A 22,843-nucleotide genomic window follows, 5' to 3' on the forward strand; every position below is an offset into this window, starting at 1 on the left:
TGAGAGCAATAATTCTAGCCCTAGACCTCCTCTGTAACTCAAAACATGCAACCTGTAGAATTTTTTAAACGCCACCTATGGAGATTATTTTTTTTCAAATTTAATATTTTATTTATTCATAGGACATACTCCAAGATGTACAATTTTCTTTCTAATAAACATAACATTACATATGAAAAAAGGAAGACACACATAAAAGAGATAAGAAAGGCTGCGCACCCCGGAATTGGATTAAAGAAAAATAAATTTTCCCCATGGGGCTTTAAAACAGCAGTGCACATAATGAAAAGAAGTTCTTAATAGATGTATAAAAAGTTTTATCCAATATCATGGTTTGAAGTACAGTATAGAGAATCATCTGGTACAGTAACACACATCTTATTCCCCAGTGCAGTAACAAACACATATTAATACACATAATTAGGTTACATAATGTTACATAAATAGCAAGCCCCGACGCGTTTCGACCTGTATATGGTCTCTTCAGGGGGACAGTTGTATCTAAAAAAGAATTACATAAATTAAATTCAAATAGATAAATATATATATTATTGTGCATCACTTGGATTAAACCAAGATAATGAGTCTTTACCGCTAAATGGTGGAATGGGTGTTCTCTAGTCCAGGATATGTGCTGAGGGCCAATGGAAACACCGGAGGGCTCGGGGGGCCACCCTCACTCTCCCAGGAGAGCCAGCCTCAAGGGGCTTACAAGGAGCCACACTTAGCGCGCCCCCCGGGAGGGGAGGGGGGGGGAGGGGAGATGAGGGGGAGGAGCCCACACCTGCAACAGAAACCCAAGAATAGCCATGTATTAATTAGAGGAAGTTTGATAATTAACTTGGTAATGTACTGAGTGTTTCCAATTTGTCTATGTGGAGACTGGCGTTGGATAGGATTTTTACTATGTAAATATATTGAAATGTTAATTCCATTCCATAAATGTAATCGATAAGATTAAATGATCGTGTGATCCAACAATGCAGTGGTATGGTAGGTCTATTATACTATTGTAATGGATAGGTAAATAAGAAAGATAGAATGGGTGAAAAAGAGGGAAAAGGATGTGTGTGTGGAAAAAAAAAAAAAAAAAACACAGCAACAGCGATAGCCTAAATGGAGAGGAGTGCATTGTGTGGTGGAGAATGGTGTGAATGAGGTGGTGCATGGTGTGGTAACATGACATGGTGCTTGCTGGGTGCCTACTGTGTGAAAACAAAAATGAAAAGTAAACTAAAAAAAGTCTAAAAATAAGTGAAAAGCCAATCAAAATGTGAAAGTGTGTATGTAGAATGGTGGAGAGTGCTGTGTGGAATGAAGGTGAAATAACAAAAAGTTTACCTTATCAGTTGTATAAATCGTGTAGGCTGGAGGTAATGTTGGACTTGTTGATAGGTTCAATGTGATAAGCTTGGTGGCGATCATGCAAAAATAAGGGCTCTAGTGTAGAAAGAACCTAGCAGCAGTAGCATTCATCCTGACCTGTAGGAGATCATGATCTGATTATCAGGCCTCCAGTCTCCCTTTATATCCAAATTCAGGCAAATGGGATAATCATGTGCAGGTGCAAACCCCCCACCCACACCGCCCCCAAAAAAAAAACCCCGGAGGGATTGGCGCTGGAACCGCTGATGGAGCGGCCCCTGTGTGGCTCCCTCGGCGTCCCGGAAGGCCTACAGGCCCCGACCACTGTCGTCATCTCCGCCGCAATGCGCGTGATGTCATGACGTTGTGCGCAAGCCGGGCCCTTACAGGCATGCGCACTCCGTCAAACGTCCGGAGATGAACACGGGATGCCGCCGGCAGGATAGAGCTCACCTTAACTGCAGCGGTGAGCAAAAAAGGGGGCACGCAAAGGAATTCGCATGCCCCCCCCTTTTCCTGCCGGGAAGCCGCGAGGGGTCAGACTCACCCCAAGAAGGGAGAGGAGGCACCACCAACACCCGCCAGTCCAAAAAATGGCCCTCAAAACAAAAACAAAAATACTGGGGATGGTGTCAGTAGGACATGAATGACTGACTTCATGGGATCACCAACATAGCACACAGCAAATGTTGATGGTCTGGTATGTTTTTTGTTTATTTTGCATTTTTAACATTTTTTACATTTTTTACATGGGCTGTGTGTTGGTTCCAGGTCCCCACGTTCCTGCATCGAATGTCAGTATGAAAATAGATAGAATATAAATAAAGTTTGTCAACAATTGCCATATAAGGCAATTGAATATCATGCAGTGTGGGGGTCTAAGTTAGATTCCCCCTCATGCATGGGATTGTTAAAAGTTGACCGAGTGGGAACAATTGATTAACAATGTGCAGGATACGTGAAGAGAAGGAAACACACAGCCCATGTCTTATCTCTAATGTGTCAAGGAGGGGAGGGGTGTTTAACCACCCAAAATTGAAATATGAAAAAAGGAAGACACACATAAAAGAGATAAGAAAGGCTGCGCACCCCGGAATTGGATTAAAGAAAAATAAATTTTCCCCATGGGGCTTTAAAACAGCAATGCACATAATGAAAAGAAGTTCTTAATAGATGTATAAAAAGTTTTATCCAATATCATGGTTTGAAGTACAGTATAGAGAATCATCTGGTACAGTAACACACATCTTATTCCCCAGTGCAGTAACAAACACATATTAATACACATAATTAGGTTACATAATGTTACATAAATAGCAAGCCCCGACGCGTTTCGACCTGTATATGGTCTCTTCAGGGGGACAGTTGTATCTAAAAAAGAATTACATAAATTAAATTCAAATAGATAAATATATATATTATTGTGCATCACTTGGATTAAACCAAGATAATGAGTCTTTACCGCTAAATGGTGGAATGGGTGTTCTCTAGTCCAGGATATGTGCTGAGGGCCAATGGAAACACCGGAGGGCTCGGGGGGCCACCCTCACTCTCCCAGGAGAGCCAGCCTCAAGGGGCTTACAAGGAGCCACACTTAGCGCGCCCCCCGGGAGGGGAGGGGGGGGGGGAAGGGGAGATGAGGGGGAGGAGCCCACACCTGCAACAGAAACCCAAGAATAGCCATGTATTAATTAGAGGAAGTTTGATAATTAACTTGGTAATGTACTGAGTGTTTCCAATTTGTCTATGTGGAGACTGGCGTTGGATAGGATTTTTACTATGTAAATATATTGAAATGTTAATTCCATTCCATAAATGTAATCGATAAGATTAAATGATCGTGTGATCCAACAATGCAGTGGTATGGTAGGTCTATTATACTATTGTAATGGATAGGTAAATAAGAAAGATAGAATGGGTGAAAAAGAGGGAAAAGGATGTGTGTGTGGAAAAAAAAAAAAAAACACAGCAACAGAGATAGCCTAAATGGAGAGGAGTGCATTGTGTGGTGGAGAATGGTGTGAATGAGGTGGTGCATGATGTGGTAACATGACATGGTGCTTGCTGGGTGCCTACTGTGTGAAAACAAAAATGAAAAGTAAACTAAAAAAAGTCTAAAAATAAGTGAAAAGCCAATCAAAATGTGAAAGTGTGTATGTAGAATGGTGGAGAGTGCTGTGTGGAATGAAGGTGAAATAACAAAAAGTTTACCTTATCAGTTGTATAAATCGTGTAGGCTGGAGGTAATGTTGGACTTGTTGATAGGTTCAATGTGATAAGCTTGGTGGCGATCATGCAAAAATAAGGGCTCTAGTGTAGAAAGAACCTAGCAGCAGTAGCATTCATCCTGACCTGTAGGAGATCATGATCTGATTATCAGGCCTCCAGTCTCCCTTTATATCCAAATTCAGGCAAATGGGATAATCATGTGCAGGTGCAAACCCCCCACCCACACCGCCCCCAAAAAAAAAAAAAAAAAAAAAAAAAAACCCCGGAGGGATTGGGGCTGGAACCGCTGATGGAGCGGCCCCCTGTGTGGCTCCCTCGGCGTCCTGGAAGGCCTACAGGCCCCGACCACTGTCGTCATCTCCGCCGCAATGCGCGTGATGTCATGACGTTGTGCGCAAGCCGGGCCCTTACAGGCATGCGCACTCCGTCAAACGTCCGGAGATGAACACGGGATGCCGCCGGCAGGATAGAGCTCACCTTAACTGCAGCGGTGAGCAAAAAAGGGGGCACGCAAAGGAATTCGCATGCCCCCCCCTTTTTCCTGCCGGGAAGCCGCGAGGGGTCAGACTCACCCCAAGAAGGGAGAGGAGGCACCACCAACACCCGCCAGTCCAAAAAATGGCCCTCAAAACAAAAACAAAAATACTGGGGATGGTGTCAGTAGGACATGAATGACTGACTTCATGGGATCACCAACATAGCACACAGCAAATGTTGATGGTCTGGTATGTTTTTTGTTTATTTTGCATTTTTAACATTTTTTACATTTTTTACATGGGCTGTGTGTTGGTTCCAGGTCCCCACGTTCCTGCATCGAATGTCAGTATGAGGGGGCGGTGTGGGTGGGGGGGTTTGCACCTGCACATGATTATCCCATTTGCCTGAATTTGGATATAAAGGGAGACTGGAGGCCTGATAATCAGATCATGATCTCCTACAGGTCAGGATGAATGCTACTGCTGCTAGGTTCTTTCTACACTAGAGCCCTTATTTTTGCATGATCGCCACCAAGCTTATCACATTGAACCTATCAACAAGTCCAACATTACCTCCAGCCTACACGATTTATACAACTGATAAGGTAAACTTTTTGTTATTTCACCTTCATTCCACACAGCACTCTCCACCATTCTACATACACACTTTCACATTTTGATTGGCTTTTCACTTATTTTTAGACTTTTTTTAGTTTACTTTTCATTTTTGTTTTCACACAGTAGGCACCCAGCAAGCACCATGTCATGTTACCACACCATGCACCACCTCATTCACACCATTCTCCACCACACAATGAACTCCTCTCCATTTAGGCTATCGCTGTTGCTGTGTTTTTTTTTTTTTTTTTCCACACACACATCCTTTTCCCTCTTTTTCACCCATTCTATCTTTCTTATTTACCTATCCATTACAATAGTATAATAGACCTACCATACCACTGCATTGTTGGATCACACGATCATTTAATCTTATCGATTACATTTATGGAATGGAATTAACATTTCAATATATTTACATAGTAAAAATCCTATCCAACGCCAGTCTCCACATAGACAAATTGGAAACACTCAGTACATTACCAAGTTAATTATCAAACTTCCTCTAATTAATACATGGCTATTCTTGGGTTTCTGTTGCAGGTGTGGGCTCCTCCCCCTCATCTCCCCTTCCCCCCCCCTCCCCTCCCGGGGGGCGCGCTAAGTGTGGCTCCTTGTAAGCCCCTTGAGGCTGGCTCTCCTGGGAGAGTGAGGGTGGCCCCCCGAGCCCTCCGGTGTTTCCATTGGCCCTCAGCACATATCCTGGACTAGAGAACACCCATTCCACCATTTAGCGGTAAAGACTCATTATCTTGGTTTAATCCAAGTGATGCACAATAATATATATATTTATCTATTTGAATTTAATTTATGTAATTCTTTTTTAGATACAACTGTCCCCCTGAAGAGACCATATACAGGTCGAAACGCGTCGGGGCTTGCTATTTATGTAACATTATGTAACCTAATTATGTGTATTAATATGTGTTTGTTACTGCACTGGGGAATAAGATGTGTGTTACTGTACCAGATGATTCTCTATACTGTACTTCAAACCATGATATTGGATAAAACTTTTTATACATCTATTAAGAACTTCTTTTCATTATGTGCATTGCTGTTTTAAAGCCCCATGGGGAAAATTTATTTTTCTTTAATCCAATTCCGGGGTGCGCAGCCTTTCTTATCTCTTTTATGTGTGTCTTCCTTTTTTCATATTTCAATTTTGGGTGGTTAAACACCCCTCCCCACCTTGACACATTAGAGATAAGACATGGGCTGTGTGTTTCCTTCTCTTCACGTATCCTGCACATTGTTAATCAATTGTTCCCACTCGGTCAACTTTTAACAATCCCATGCATGAGGGGGAATCTAACTTAGACCCCCACACTGCATGATATTCAATTGCCTTATATGGCAATTGTTGACAAACTTTATTTATATTCTATCTATTTTCATACTGACATTCGATGCAGGAACGTGGGGACCTGGAACCAACACACAGCCCATGTAAAAAATGTAAAAAATGTTAAAAATGCAAAATAAACAAAAAACATACCAGACCATCAACATTTGCTGTGTGCTATGTTGGTGATCCCATGAAGTCAGTCATTCATGTCCTACTGACACCATCCCCAGTATTTTTGTTTTTGTTTTGAGGGCCATTTTTTGGACTGGCGGGTGTTGGTGGTGCCTCCTCTCCCTTCTTGGGGTGAGTCTGACCCCTCGCGGCTTCCCGGCAGGAAAAGGGGGGGGGCATGCGAATTCCTTTGCGTGCCCCCTTTTTTGCTCACCGCTGCAGTTAAGGTGAGCCCTATCCTGCCGGCGGCATCCCGTGTTCATCTCCGGACGTTTGATGGAGTGCGCATGCCTGTAAGGGCCCGGCTTGCGCACAACGTCATGACATCACGCGCATTGCGGCGGAGATGACGACAGTGGTCGGGGCCTGTAGGCCTTCCGGGACGCCGAGGGAGCCACACAGGGGCCGCTCCATCAGCGGTTCCAGCGCCAATCCCTCCGGGGTTTTTTTTTTTTTTTGGGGGGCGGTGTGGGTGGGGGGTTTGCACCTGCACATGATTATCCCATTTGCCTGAATTTGGATATAAAGGGAGACTGGAGGCCTGATAATCAGATCATGATCTCCTACAGGTCAGGATGAATGCTACTGCTGCTAGGTTCTTTCTACACTAGAGCCCTTATTTTTGCATGATCGCCACCAAGCTTATCACATTGAACCTATCAACAAGTCCAACATTACCTCCAGCCTACACGATTTATACAACTGATAAGGTAAACTTTTTGTTATTTCACCTTCATTCCACACAGCACTCTCCACCATTCTACATACACACTTTCACATTTTGATTGGCTTTTCACTTATTTTTAGACTTTTTTTAGTTTACTTTTCATTTTTGTTTTCACACAGTAGGCACCCAGCAAGCACCATGTCATGTTACCACACCATGCACCACCTCATTCACACCATTCTCCACCACACAATGCACTCCTCTCCATTTAGGCTATCGCTGTTGCTGTGTTTTTTTTTTTTTTTTTTTTTTTTCCACACACACATCCTTTTCCCTCTTTTTCACCCATTCTATCTTTCTTATTTACCTATCCATTACAATAGTATAATAGACCTACCATACCACTGCATTGTTGGATCACACGATCATTTAATCTTATCGATTACATTTATGGAATGGAATTAACATTTCAATATATTTACATAGTAAAAATCCTATCCAACGCCAGTCTCCACATAGACAAATTGGAAACACTCAGTACATTACCAAGTTAATTATCAAACTTCCTCTAATTAATACATGGCTATTCTTGGGTTTCTGTTGCAGGTGTGGGCTCCTCCCCCTCATCTCCCCTTCCCCCCCCCCCTCCCCTCCCGGGGGGCGCGCTAAGTGTGGCTCCTTGTAAGCCCCTTGAGGCTGGCTCTCCTGGGAGAGTGAGGGTGGCCCCCCGAGCCCTCCGGTGTTTCCATTGGCCCTCAGCACATATCCTGGACTAGAGAACACCCATTCCACCATTTAGCGGTAAAGACTCATTATCTTGGTTTAATCCAAGTGATGCACAATAATATATATATTTATCTATTTGAATTTAATTTATGTAATTCTTTTTTAGATACAACTGTCCCCCTGAAGAGACCATATACAGGTCGAAACGCGTCGGGGCTTGCTATTTATGTAACATTATGTAACCTAATTATGTGTATTAATATGTGTTTGTTACTGCACTGGGGAATAAGATGTGTGTTACTGTACCAGATGATTCTCTATACTGTACTTCAAACCATGATATTGGATAAAACTTTTTATACATCTATTAAGAACTTCTTTTCATTATGTGCATTGCTGTTTTAAAGCCCCATGGGGAAAATTTATTTTTCTTTAAACATAACATTACATTTAATCATTTCATATTTATAACCTGCCATTACATCCTAATCTAATCATCTAGAATGCCATCTCCAATTCACCTCATAAATTCTAGAAAAGGTAAAAAAGAAAAAAACACATCATACTCCTGGAGCCTTCGGAATGCAGTGAGCGGCATCCCACATATATCGCCCTCACCACACTCCGAGACCCATCCTAATTAATTTTTTTTAACTAAACCAAAAGCAAACACAAAACAAAAACAAAAAAGTCTCATGTGAGCTCACAAAATCACGAGGAGGGTAGGATGATAATACTCTTGGGTGTCTCCCTGGTTTTTTGATTTACTATTAACTATTAAGAAGGGTTCTTCCCTCCTCTGAAGACAAGAAGGTATTCCATGATGACCAAGTCTTGGAGAATAATTCTTGTTGATGTTGTGCAAAAAGTACCAGGTCTTCTAATCTACTAATCTCCTTTACTCTATGTAGCCACATTCCAACAGTAGGTGGTAGTGGCGATTTCCACATCCATGGAATACAGGATTTAGCTGCATCTAAAAGATGATAGATAATAGACTCCTTGTATACTTTTTCTGGTATGCTAGACTCATTGAAAAGAAAAAAGGCAGGATCCTCCAGTAACGTGAAGCTTATAAATTTTTGAAGAATACATCCTACCTCTGTCCAAAAGTGGTTTAGTTTAGGGCAGTTCCAGAATATGTGTAATATGGTGCCTTTACCTTCCTGACATCTCCAACACAAGTCAGAGCATTCAGGGAATATTCTCTTCAGTTTCTCTGGTGTTTTATACCAACGGGTGAGAATCTTAAAATTACGGTAATCTCTTGTGTTTTTGCACAAATCTTCGATTTGTGCATACGTCTGAGAATACGCTGTCGCTGTATTATATTAATGGTTTTACCCAGATCCTGTTCCCATTCCTGAAAAAAGTTCAAGGAATAATTTCTTTCAGGCCTATTTAATAATTCATAATTAGCCGATAGTGTATGAGACATTGCTTCCGTCTCTGAACAATATTTCTCAAAAATAGTAAGAGGTCTGGTAAACAATCCGGGGGCTGAGAGAGTATTAAGAAAATGTGTAATCTGTAGAGCGTTCCTGAATCTAAATTTACACACTCCTGATTGTATCGTCATCCACCTCCTCTCTTTTACATAGCAGGACGCTTGTGTAAAACCCTCATTTATTAAATGTCGAAAGGCCGTATCTTCAATCCCCGGTGGAAAGAGGGGAAGTCTCAGGATCTACTCCCATTAAGGGTAACAAATCCGAGCAAAGTTTCACTGTATTCCCTATTAAAGGATGTTTAGTTATCACTCTTGGAAGAAAAGTATAACACCAAGAGGCTCTATCCAAGGATACAGGAGATTGAGCATGTTCAATCTGCACCCATAGTTTAGTATGTTTATGTCTATTCCAATCAATTACTCTACTCAAATGTATTGCTTGGTAATATTTGCGTATATCCGGCACTGCCAATCCTCCATATTCTTTGATGATGTTACACCATCCTAGCCATGAATATAGGCCTTTATTCCATCTATACAATAGTGTCTTTACTTTTTGTAACAATGGCGGGAAATTTAACTCAAAAATTTTTGATATTTTAGTTGGGAACAAAGTACCTAAATACTTTAACGCTTTTTCGGTCCATTTGAACTTGAAATTTTGCTTGAGTTGCATAATTGATTCTTGAGGAAAATTCACCCCCATTGCTTCCGACTTAGCAAAATTAATCTGGAGATTGGAGAGCGAGCCATATTTTTCAAATTCCTTCATCAAATTTGGAAGCGTGATCTGAGGATTCGTAAGAGAAAACAACATATCGTTGGGATAAGCCGAAATTTTATGTTGAGTACCTCCTATCTGTACTCCTGTGATGTCCCAATTTAAGTGAACAGTGCAGAGAAATGGTTCCAGTGACAGGGCGAAAAGGAGAGGCGAAAGGAGGCACCCTTGTCGCGTCCCATTTGTAATTTGGAAAGTATCTGACATTATTCCATTGGCCAATACCTGGGCCGTTGGGCAGGAGTAGATGGATGTAATCCACCCCGTCATCCTCTTGCCAAAACCTCCATAGCATAATACTGCTAGCATAAAATTCTAATTTATCCTCTGCCTTCTCTGCATCTGTATTCAGAAACACGCATTGTGTCTTGGATATGTTGACTGCATGTAATAAATTCAAAGCCTTTGTAGTGTTGTCTCTTGCTTCTCATGTGGGAACAAATCCCACTTGATCTAAATGAATCAATTTTGGAATAAATTGTTGAATCCTGTTTGCCAATATTTTAGTAAAAAGCTTAAGATCTAAGTTAAGCAAAGAAATAGGTCGGTAGTTCCCGCAAGAAGTTGAATCTTTTCCCTCTTTGGGTATCACCGATATATGGGCTAACAAGGTCTCAGTTGTAAATGTTGCAGAAGAACCCATTGCATTGAATAATTTCAGCATATATTGAGCAAGAGACGGGAGCAAGGTCTTATAATATTGAGCCATCAACCTATCTGGGCCAGGTGCTTTATCCCTTTTAATGGCACTCACTGCACTTTGAAATTCTTCTATTGTTATGGGATCCTCCAAATTATCTCTATCTGTGTCCGATAGTCGAGACATTGATGATGAAGCAAGGTATGAATCTATCTGAGCTTGAGTGGACGGTTTAGCCTTTAAATTATATAAAGTTTTATAAAATTCTCGGAATATGATGTGGCTTCATAACTTTAGGCCTATTAGGTGCAGCCACCTGTGGGATATAGGTCTTTAATTTCTGCTCTTGCAAGGTTCTAGCTAATACTTTCCCACATTTTTCCCCAGATTAGTAGGAAACCTTCCAACAGATCTGTAGTGCCGCTTTAGCCTTATATTGAAGAAGGTCTACAATTTGCATCCGTTTAGCAAGAAGATCTCTCTCCAAGGAAAGGGTTTGAACCTGTTTATGACAAAGTTCCAAAGTGGCTAATTCTTCATCTAGCAATTTAAGTTGTTCAGACCGTTTACGCTTAATCCCGGCCCCGTGTTTGATCAGCACCCCTCGGATAACCACTTTATGTGCTTCCCAAAATATTTCTGGGTCACAATCTGGAGTATCATTAGTTCTAAAGTAAAAACCCAACTCCTTGATTACATCCTCAAGAACATCTGTCTCTTGTAGGAGACTTTCATTCAGTCTCCACTGAGTGTATCTACTCTAGCGGGAGTCTTGTAATGCCGCGTACACACGAGAAGACTTTACGGCAGTCTTTGTCCTGCGGACTTTTTGACGGACTTTACGACGGAATTTCCGAATGAACGGACTTGCCTACACACAATCAACCAAAGTCCGACGGATTCGTACGTGATGACGTACGACTGGACTAAAACAAGGAAGTTCATAGCCAGTAGCCAATAGCCGGACTTGAGTCCGTCGAAAAGATTTGAAACAAGTTAGATCCGTCAAACTTTTGGGGAAAAAAAGTCTGCTGGAGCCCACAAACGATCGAATTGTCCGACGGACTCCGGTCCGCCGAACCAAGTATGCCGTAAACTCCGGTCGTGTGTATGCGGCATAAGGCATATGTCAGGGATATGGGTGCATGGTCAGACCAAGTGATTGGACCTATATTAACTGTTCGAACTGCATGAAGTTGAGCATGTGGGACAAAAAATAATCAATGCGTGAGTATGATTTATGAGGGGTGGAATAGAAAGTGTAATCCTTTCCTTTAGGATGAAATAAACGCCACACATCAATCAGTTGAATTCTATGTAAAGACTGAACAATGCGCTTACGTGCCCCCAAAGAAATAGATGTCCTCCCAGAAGATGTATCCTCTGTTGGGAGTCGGGACTAATGGGATATTTAAATCTCCTCCTACAATCAATTGTCCTGGTGTAAACTTACTCCCTAATGTTTTACTTATAAAGGTCTCTTGATTGTCATTAGGGGCGTATATTGTTACCAGAGTAACTTCAATCTCACCTATCCTGCCTTTCAAAAATAAAAAACGTCCCCCTGGGTCTTTAATTAAATCTATATAAAACCATGGTACCCTGCTCGAAATAACAATAGAAACCCCTCTCGACTTTGCCAACTGGTTGGTAGAATGGTATACAGTTGGGAATAACCCACTTCATAAAATGGGTATTTTATCATCTCTAAAATGTGTCTCTATGGAGATTTTTAAAGGTAAAAGATTGACTTCATTCCACGAGCGGGCGCAATTTTGAAGCATGACATGTTGGGTATCAATTTACTTGTCGTAATATATCTTTCACAGTATAAAAAAAATTGGGTTAACTTTACCGGTAACCGGTGTTCTTCAGATCGGCTTCATCTTAAGCTGACACTCGGCGCCCACTGCTGTTACCTCTGGCTTTCTCAGTTTGTCCACAAGTTGATCTTGAATCCCTAACCACCCAGCACCACGTGAGTGCAACTTACACTGTTTTAATAGTTCACTACTAATAAACCTTAAACGTTACTGCACCAGATGGGCTTGGCGTTTCTCTCTTCCTTCCTATCTTTGTTTTCACAGTCTTTGGGTTCCCAGCTTGTACTGGAAGCAGCCTATCCACTATCAGCAGAGATGTTCTAAATCACTTGCAGATGCTTTTATATGTAACAGATTTTTAAAAGACTCTTATTGGACTATATATACATATATCTTTTATGTCAGTATTTGGGCCTAATTACCTTTCGCATGTATCACACACTATTCTTAGCCACCAGGTCCTAAAGTTTTACACTTTATGTGTATCAATCTTCTATTCTCACATTGGTACTGGTGGAAATATTACAGAATAATTGAAATATATACCAAACAATATGGGGTAATCACTGCACACCAAGTTTGCTTTAAAGCTTCTTTAACCACTTCAGTACAGGGCACTTTTACCATCTGGCTGCCCAGGCCAATTTTCAGTTTTCAGCACTGTTGCACTTTGAATGACAATTGCGTGGTCCTGAGACACTGTACCCATACTACATTTTTATCATTTTATTTACACAACTAGAGATTTTTTTTGGTGGTATTTAATCACCAATGGGTTTTTTATTTTTTGAAAAAAGACAGCAAATTATGAAATTTTGCAAAAAAATACTTGTTCTTCATAAATTTAGGCCAAAATGTATTCTGCTACATTTCTTTGGAGAAAATAACCCAAATCAGTGTATATTATTTAGTCTGTAGTAAAGTTATAGAGTCCACAAACTATGGTATACATTATATCTGAAAATGGATCAATCCCAGTGTACTGACGGCCTCATTTCTTGAGACCCAAAAATGTCAATACAGTACAACTATTCCCAAAATGACCCCTTATTGGAAAGTAGACAGTCCAAGGTATTTAGTAAGAGTCATGGTGGGTATTTTGAAGTTGTAATTTTTTTGTCATAATTTTTTGGGAAATTAAAAAAAAACATTTACAATTGTTTTTTTTTTTTTTAATATACTGTCACCAGTGCAGTACAGTATTATCATATAACTGGTGTGGCAGTGATCAGTGACATAATATTAATACGTTAACCACTTAAGGACTAGCCTCGTTTTGAGATTTGGGTGTTTACAAGTTTAAAACAGTTTTTTTTGCTAGAAAATTACTTAGAACCCCAAAACATTATATATTGTTTTTTTATAACACCCTTGAAAATAAAATGGCGGTCATTGCAATACTTTTTTTCGCACCGTATTTGCACAGCGGTCTTACAAGCGCACTTTTTTTGAAAGAATGCACTTTTTTTGAATAAAAAAATAAGTTACTGTTACTAGGTACCAGCGGGTCAATACCTTATAGTTACCTTCCACTGCTAATACACTGGGCGAAGATGACTTAGTCGCCGACCAGATTTTGGACCAGTCTGCTATGTTGAAGGTGTGCCCAAGGGCCTCTTTCCATTTATGAGTGTACTAAGGTTTTTCTGAATCTGGCTTAACTAGTAGCTGGAAACAAAGAGTTGAGATCAGTCCCCTAGTGTATAGAACATTTTTTACATTTGTGTTCAAAGCTTGAATATTGGTTTAGCAGAGTACTAGTGCTTATACTGGGTGCATAAAATTTTTAATTTTGGAGATATTGGAACACTTCTGACTGGGGTGGATTTATTAACTTTTAAATCCAGTATCCTAAAAATATAACCTAATTGGGTCACATTAGCCATTCCACTTTTGTGGTTGACCTTTTTTTTTTTTTTCAATCAGATTTTTTTTAAAAAGATACATTTTTATAACAATATGTCACTTGTTGCAATTATTTACCTCTTTGGTGCCACACCATTGATTTGGGTTATTTTCTCCAAAGAATGTAGCAGAATACATTTTGACCTAAATTTATGAAGAACAAGTATTTTTTTGCAAAATTTCATAATTTTCTGTCTTTTTTCATTTTTTTTAGCAAAAAATAAAAAAACCATTGGTGATTAAATACCACCAAAAGAAATCTCTAGTTGTGTAAATAAAATGATAAAAATGTAGTATAGGTACAGTGTCTCAGGACCACGCAATTGTCATTCAAAGTGAAACAGTGCTGAAAACTGAAAATTGGCCTAGGCAGCCAGATGGTAAGTGCTGTACTGAAGTGGTTAAAGAAGTTTTAAAGCAAACTTGGTGTGCAGTGATTACCCCATATTGTTTGGTATATATTTCAATTATTCTGCAATATTTCCACCAGAACCAATGTGAGAATAGAAGATTGATACACATAAAGTGTAAAACTTTAGGACCTGGTGGCTAAGAATAGTGTGTGATACATGCAAAAGGTAATTAGGTCCAAATACTGACATAAAATACTGACATAAAAGATATATGTATATATAGTCCAATAAGAGTCTTTTAAAACTCTGTTACATATAAAAGCATCTGCAAGAACATCTCTGCTGATAGTGGATAGGCTGCTTCCAGTACAGGCTGGGAACCCAAAGACTGTGAAAACAAAAGATAGGAAGGAAGAGAGAAGCGCCAAGCCCATCTGGTGCAGTAAAGTTTAATGTTTATTAGTAGTGAACTATTAAAACAGTGTAAGTTGCACTCACATGGTGCTGGGTAGATTAGGGATCCAAGATCAACTTGTGGACAAACAGAGCAGCAGTGGGCGCCGAGTGTCAGCTGAAGATGAAGCCGATCTGAAGAACATAGGTGTGGTCTGTTGGAGAGGGAGTGTTCCAGAGCTGTCAGAGCTTGGTGCCACCTACCACTGGACTGGCCAGTCGGAACCTGTTTTGAAGGCAGGGCCACGCCTCCTTCATCAGCCTTTAGAGCAGACTCTCCTTCATCAACCTTCATCAGTCTCCAGAGCAGAGATATGCAATTAGCGGACCTCCAGCTGTTGCAAAACTACAAACAAAAAAGTCCCATCATGCCACTGCCTCTGGGTGTCATGCTTGTGGCTGTCAGAGTCTTGCTATGCCTCATGGGACTTGTAGTTCGGCTGGTCCAGTGGTAGGCGGCACCAACCTCTGACAGCTCTGGAACACTCCCTCTCCGACAGACCACACCAGCGTCCTTCCGAGCCTTTTCCTCGCGGCTTCGGCTGACACTTGGCATCCTCTGGTTATACCCCAGGCTTTCTCGGTTTGTCCACAGCTTCATCATAGATGCCTAACCCACCCAGCACCATGTGAATGCAACTTACACTGTTTTAATAGTTTACTGCTTGAGAATAAACGTTACTGCACCAGATGGGCTTGACGCTTCTCTCTCCCTTCCTGACCAATGTGAGAATGCAGATTAAAATGGTGTCATAGATATACATTCAAAGGTAACAAATTTATTTGTGCTTAACAGAAACTGATAAACCATAGCTTAAGGTACAAGGGAGTGTATGCTGTTGCAGTGTTGAGGTTAGGGCCACGCCTCCTTCATCAGCCTTTAGAGCAGACTCTCCTTCATCAACCTTCATCAGTCTCCAGAGCAGGGATATGCAATTAGCGGACCTCCAGCTGTTGCAAAACTACAAACAAAAAAGTCCCATCATGCCACTGCCTCTGGGTGTCATGCTTGTGGCTGTCAGAGTCTTGCTATGCCTCATGGGACTTGTAGTTCAGCTGGTCCAGTGGTAGGCGGCACCAAGCTCTGACAACTCTGGAACACTCCCTCTCCAACAGACCACACCAACGTCCTTCCGAGCCTTTTCCTCGCGGCTTCGGCTGACACTTGGCGTCCTCTGGTTATACCTCAGGCTTTCTCGGTTTGTCCACAGCTTCATCATAGATGCCTAACCCACCCAGCACCATGTGAATGCAACTTACACTGTTTTAATAGTTTACTACTTGAGAATAAACGTTACTGCACCAGATGGGCTTGGCGCTTCTCTCTCCCTTCCTGACCAATGTGAGAATGCAGATTAAAATGGTGTCATAGATATACATTCAAAGGTAACAAATTTATTTGTGCTTAACAGAAACTGATAAACCATAGCTCAAGGTACAAGGGAGTGTATGCTGTTGCAGTGTTGAGGTTATGGCTGGCCCATAAAAAGAGGGACATTAGAGAATTTAGTGATATAGTGGAAGATTTTGCAATTAAAGTGTATTTAAACCAAAGAGGTAAATAATTGCAACAAGTGACATATTGTTATAAAAATGTATCTTTTTAAAAAAAATCTGAAAAAAAAAAGGTCAACCACAAAAGTGGAATGGCTAATGTGATCCAATTAGGTTATATTTTTAGGATACTGGATTTAAAAGTTAATAAATCCACCCCAGTCAGAAGTGTTCCAATATCTCCAAATTTAAAAATTTTATGCCAGTATAAGCACTAGTACCCTGCTAAACCAATATTCAAGCTTTGAACACAAATGTAAAAAATGTTCCATACACTAGGGGACTGATCTCAACTCTCTGTTCCCAGCTACTAGTTAAGCCAGATTCGGAAAAACCTTAGTACACTCATAAATGGAAAGAGGACCTTGGGCACACCTTCAAAATAGCAGACTGGTCCAAAATCTTGTCGGCGACTAAGTCATCTTCGCCCAATGTATTAGCAGTGGAAGGTAACTATAAGGTATTGACCAGCTGGTACCTAGTAACAGTACCACGGCAAAATTACATTTCTAAAATAAAAAATGTAATTTAAGTCCTTTATTTAAAAAAGTTTTAAAAAAACTGTCCCGTGATGTCCATCCATCTTCGATTACAGCATCCGGCGACCCTATAAAAAAAAAAAAAAACTGAAAAAACTCTGCCTCCATGGGAGGCTCCCGCTGACTGAAGCCTCTTTGCGATGACAGCTGTTATATGGCTGAGGGAGGGGCCACCTGGTGATGTAAACAGGTGACCCAGCCCCCCTCTGACGTTATGTGACATCACGTAACGTCAGAAGGGGGCGAGGTCACCTGTTTAAAAATGCGCTACTTTACAGGCATACTAAGGACACCCCCCAGGCACGATATTTAAAGGAATATTTAATTTTTATTGTTTCACTTTAATCATTATTAAAATCACTGCTCCCAAAAAAACGGCAGTTTTTAATTTTTTTTTGCATTGATAAATGTGCCCTGGGGCAGGACCAGGGTCCCCAAACACCCGGGTGTTTGCATATAAGCCTTTAAAATTAAAACTTTTGATTTTTCGTGTTTGTGTCCCATAGACTTTAACAATGTTCCCGTGTTCATACAATTTTTTTGCCTCTTTGCAAGTTAATATTATTATTCAGGATTTATATAGCGCCAACAGTTTACGCTGTTGCTTTGCTCAGAAGAGCTTACAATCTAATAGGGTGGGGCAGGTGGTACAAAATGTTGTAACTGTGGGGAAGGAGCTGGTGGAAGTGGTAGGAGATTAGTTGGAGATGTGATAGGCTTTCCTGAAGATATGAGTTTCCAGGGATCGCCTGAAGGTAACAAGAGTAGGGGATAGCCGGATAGATGGAGGTAGCGAGTTCCAGAGGATGGGAGAGGCTCTGGAGAAATCCTAGAGACGAGCATGGGAGGAGGAGATGAGAGAGCTTGAAAGCAGAATGTCTTGAGAAGAGCGGAGAGGTCAAATTGGGTGATATTTGGAGACAAGATTAGTGATGTAGCTCGGGGCAGAGTTGTGAATGGCTTTGTATGTTGTGGTTAGAATTTGGAATTTAATTCGCTGGGTGATTGGGAGCCAGTGTCGGGATTGGAGTAGAGGGTTGGCAGACACTGAGCGGTTGGTAAGGTGGATAAGTCTGGCACCAGCATTCATGATAGACTGAAGAGGGGATAGCCTATGGAGAGGTAAGCCAATGAGAAGGGAGTTGCAATAGTCAAGGCGAGAGATAACAAGGGAGTGAATGAGGAGCTTGGCGGTTTCATTTGTTAAAAAGGGGCTAATTTTAGAGATGTTACGAGGTGAATTCTACAAACTTTTGACAACGATTGGATTTGAGGCTGAAATGACAAGTCAGAGTCTAGGATTATACCTAGTACCCTGGCGTGAGGGGAGGGACTGATGTCTGAAAAGTCATGGAGGGGGGCACGGGCGGGGGGGAATATTAATAGCTCAGTTTTAGAGAGATCTAGTTTAAGGAAGTGTTGCGACATCCATACTGATATGTCAGTTAGTAAGTTAGTACTGCGAGAGGAGACTGAAGGAGTGAGGTGAGGAGTAGACAGATAGATTTGGGTGTCATCAGCGTATAAGTGGTATTGGAAGCTGTGGGCAGTTATTAAGTGACCAAGGGAGGAGGTGTAGATAGGGAAGAGAAGGGGTCCAAGAACTGAGCCTTGGGGGACCCCCACAGAAAAGGGCAATGGAGAGGAGGAGACAGTGTTGTAGGTGACACTGAAAGAGCGCTGTCACAAATAGGCAGAGAACCAGGATAGAGCAGAATCTCGGAGGCCAAGGGAATGTAGTTTTTCGAGAAGGAGCAGGTGGTCAACAGTATCAAATGCCGCAGAGAGGTCAAGTAGTAGGAGTATGGAGTACTGGCTGTTGGTTTTAGCAGTTAGTAAATCGTTAGTGAGTTTTAGTAAGGCAGTTTCCGTGGAGTGCTGCGAGCGAAAGCCAGACTGTAAGGGGTCAAGAAGGTTATTTTCATTGAGGTAGCAAAGTCAGTTCAGTAGGGATGTACAGATGGATAGGAGACAATTACCAAAAATATGTAACAGCAAAGTCAGCAAAGTCAGTTCAGTAGGGATGTGCAGATGGATAGGAGACAATTACCAAAAATATGTAACAGCAAAAGTTCTGGTGCGAACCAAACTGGGGGGTGTTCGGCTCATCCCTAATTACCAGTAATAAACAAAGTTTTCGATTTAAAGTCTACCAATCCAACTCTGGCTATAAGATATACCTCTCACTGATCCTACAATGCTTTAACTTGTCATCAACACTCACCCCAATGAGACTGTAGCGGCCTCATTATGAGGCCTAACCTGCCTGTATGCTGACTACTGGGGTTCCACCTTTTTGTGAAATACGACTTCTGTAACCTTATATAATAGCATGTGGTAATTTTTGCTACTTATTGTATGAAATGGTTACTATGCTGCCTATTCCGCATGGAGCTCCATTTTTATTGTACCTACCTTCTATGTTGTTACTTGAAACTTCAATAAAATCTTTGAACAAGAAAAAAAAAAAAAAAAAGTTAATAAATTTAATAAATCCAGAGTTTGGCTTCAAAATATATTTATTTTTTTCTTTATTGCTTTCAATGAAACTTGTTACTTTTTACTGCAACACTTACCTTCTTCTTAGCGCTGTCCCCTGCAGACAAATAGCTGCTGTTCTATCTTCAGGTTGAGTGACTCAACCCAGAAGTCAGCTCACAAGTAGCCGCCCTATTTCACCAACAGCTGGGAGATACTTTATTGGCAGAGACTAGATATGGAAAAGCTGTAATAGAAGGTACAGTAGAGTCAACAAACCATTGCTATTAACGGCGAGCTATCAGATACGGTGCAAATTAAAAACGGAACATGCCAAGGGTGTCCGCTATCCCCATTACTTTTTATCCTAACACTTAAACCATTAATTTGAATGGTCAATAACTCCCCATCAATACAAGGTTTCCAGGTAGGATCCAGAATATATAAATCTGTGGCATACGCCGATGCTCTTCTGTTTTTTATCACCCAACCACATATTTCTCTGCCCAACCTATGCAAACTGTTTGACCATTACAACTATATTTCTAACTTAAAAGTTAATTATAAAAAATCTGAGGCAACGAATTTAACATTATCAGGGATCCACCTGTCCAATACTCGAGACAATTGTACATATAAATGGGAAGACAAGGCTGTTAAATACCTTGGTATATATCTCACACCAAACATCGAAACAATATACTTGACAAATTTTAAACCTCTTCTACAAAGCATTAATAAGCATTTGGAGAGGTGGACGCTAAAATACTTTTCCTGGTTTGGTAGAGCAGCTATAATAAAAATGACAATACTGCCCAGGATTCTGTACTTCTTCCAGACATTACCGGTCCTAGTACCAATTAGTTTTTTTCATGCTTTGAACTCCATGACTAGGAGATTACTTTGGGCGATGAAAAATCCACGCATCAATTTACAGCTACTCACTAAGGCATAGCAAAATGGAGGCATGGGGTTTCCAAATTTTAGAAACTATTACCTAGCAGCGCACCTGAATCGCATAATTGATTGGAATTGTCATGTTGACAATAAGGATTGGGTGAGTCTGGAGGATACAACAGGACCTATACCAATAAAACACACACCATGTATAACATGGGATGCATGCCCATCACAAATGAAAAAACACCCAATAGTAGGGGCTACACTTAAACTTGCACAGAACATCATGAAACACACAGGTCTGATCTCAGCTCCTGGCCCTTTGACCCCCGTACGAAATAACCCAGAATTTACACCGGGCCTACAAACACAAATGAAAATGACAGAAAACGAGATACCACCCTTGTTAGCGACACAATGTTTTGAGAAAGATAAGATGAAAACACTACAAGAACTTATTAGAGTAAAAGGACTAGAAACATTATCCCACTGGGAATACCGCCAAATATGTAGTTTAATTTCAAATCCCAATAAGCGTAAACATTATACTAGGCCCCTGTCACCACTTGAAGAAATTTGCTGCAGTCTTCAGACACTACTAACTTAAATACCCATAAAAGATTATAGGAAGAAGCATTAAACACCTCACTTAGCGAGGACCAATAGCTACACGCCTGTGTGTTTGCACACAAATGCTCAATCAGCACGCGCCACCAGGAAACTGCATACAAACTCTTGACAAACTGGTACAATACACCTTCTAAAATTCACAAATGGTTCCCCATGGCTTCAGATGTTTGCTGGAGATGCAATGGGACCAGCGGAACCGCATACCACATTTGGTGGGAACGCGACCTAATATGTCCATTTTGGCAAAAGGTTTGTGAGATTATTAAAAACATTACCGAAACTTCGATTCTACTAACGGCAACATGTTGCCTATTACATATCACCAAAGGTCCAATGAAAAAATATAAGAGTTCCCTAACAAGATTTGTACTCACTGCTGCCAAAGCCTTAATACCCAGGCATTGGAAATCCACTAAAACTCCTTCTATTTAAGAATGGAGGAAATACGGGCCACAGCTCGCGAAAACATCGAAAAATGTAACTACTTATGGAGAGTATGGGTGGTTTACAGATATTCTGACGAATGTAAGATGCTCACAGATACCTGAACTACAGGTGTAGTCCCAGCAATCACAAGATGTCTCTCCTTCTCTTTCCATCCTAATTCCATCCTAATTCCTTTCTATTCTATCTGGACTATATTTGGTCCCACACTTACCTTGATAAAATGTGACGTTAACAGGATTAACACTACAGTTATTAGTTATTACAGTAATTTTATCCTTTTTGAGTTTTCTACATTTTATAGATAAAGTATGTTTGTGCGAGGCACCCGGTCACGACTGGGAAACCAACAAGGTCATACCCTTAATTCACTGACTGTTAATGCATAAAAGTTTTAGATTGTTAGTAGAACATTACAAATTAAGCTTGCATGAATTTTCATGTAATTCAATGAGCAATGTATCATTATGACTTATATGTTACTGGTATGCTTCACTGTATTTCAATAAAAAATGTTAATGTTTGTAAATGTAAATGTTGAAAAAAAACAAAAAAAATAAACCATTGCTTTGGTCAGTGCTTGAGGCTTTCATATTACTTGTTCTTTTGTCCTCTTTATAATCAGAGATTCTCATTGGGTGCTAGATTTGGCCATACACATACTTGCATGCCTAAAACCTCCGAAGTTCAAGGCTCCTGATTTGTGGATTAAGCGGCTGATTTTGCTGGCATATGACACACTGATAAGCCAGTGACTTTACTCATTGGCAAATTTAAATCTAAAAATATTGATTAAGCTAACAAAATTACTGCCAAGAATATATAGAGGCGATTAGGCCCCTTTAAGTGACTTTGTTTAGAAAGAATGAATCCAAATGCAGCATAAGCCTAATGTTGCAAGAGCAGGAGGTGGGGGGAGAAAGTGATAGAAAGAGAATATTTAGAAAAGAAACAGATTTTCACTAAGGGAGATCTGGCAGGCGTTGTATATTAAAACTGCCAGCTCAAAAGCATCTAAAACACAGATCAAGATGGGAAATTTCATATTTCACTAAGGGGATAGGAATCTAGGGATGGATTGGCTTATTATAGGAACATTTTACTAAAGACACGCAGAATTTATAAAATATATCTAACATATACTTATAGGTATAAATATTGTATATTACTAGACCAAGAATACATGTTTTATGCATTTTTGTACACAGTCTTTTAGTTTTAAAACAAGCACTGCACTTATACAAAGTATCCCATACAACAGGTAATGGTCTAATTATTATCTAATGAAACCTT

This window comes from Aquarana catesbeiana, linkage group LG03, assembly GCF_042186555.1.
Source record: "Aquarana catesbeiana isolate 2022-GZ linkage group LG03, ASM4218655v1, whole genome shotgun sequence".
Classification (NCBI taxonomy): domain Eukaryota; kingdom Metazoa; phylum Chordata; class Amphibia; order Anura; family Ranidae; genus Aquarana; species Aquarana catesbeiana.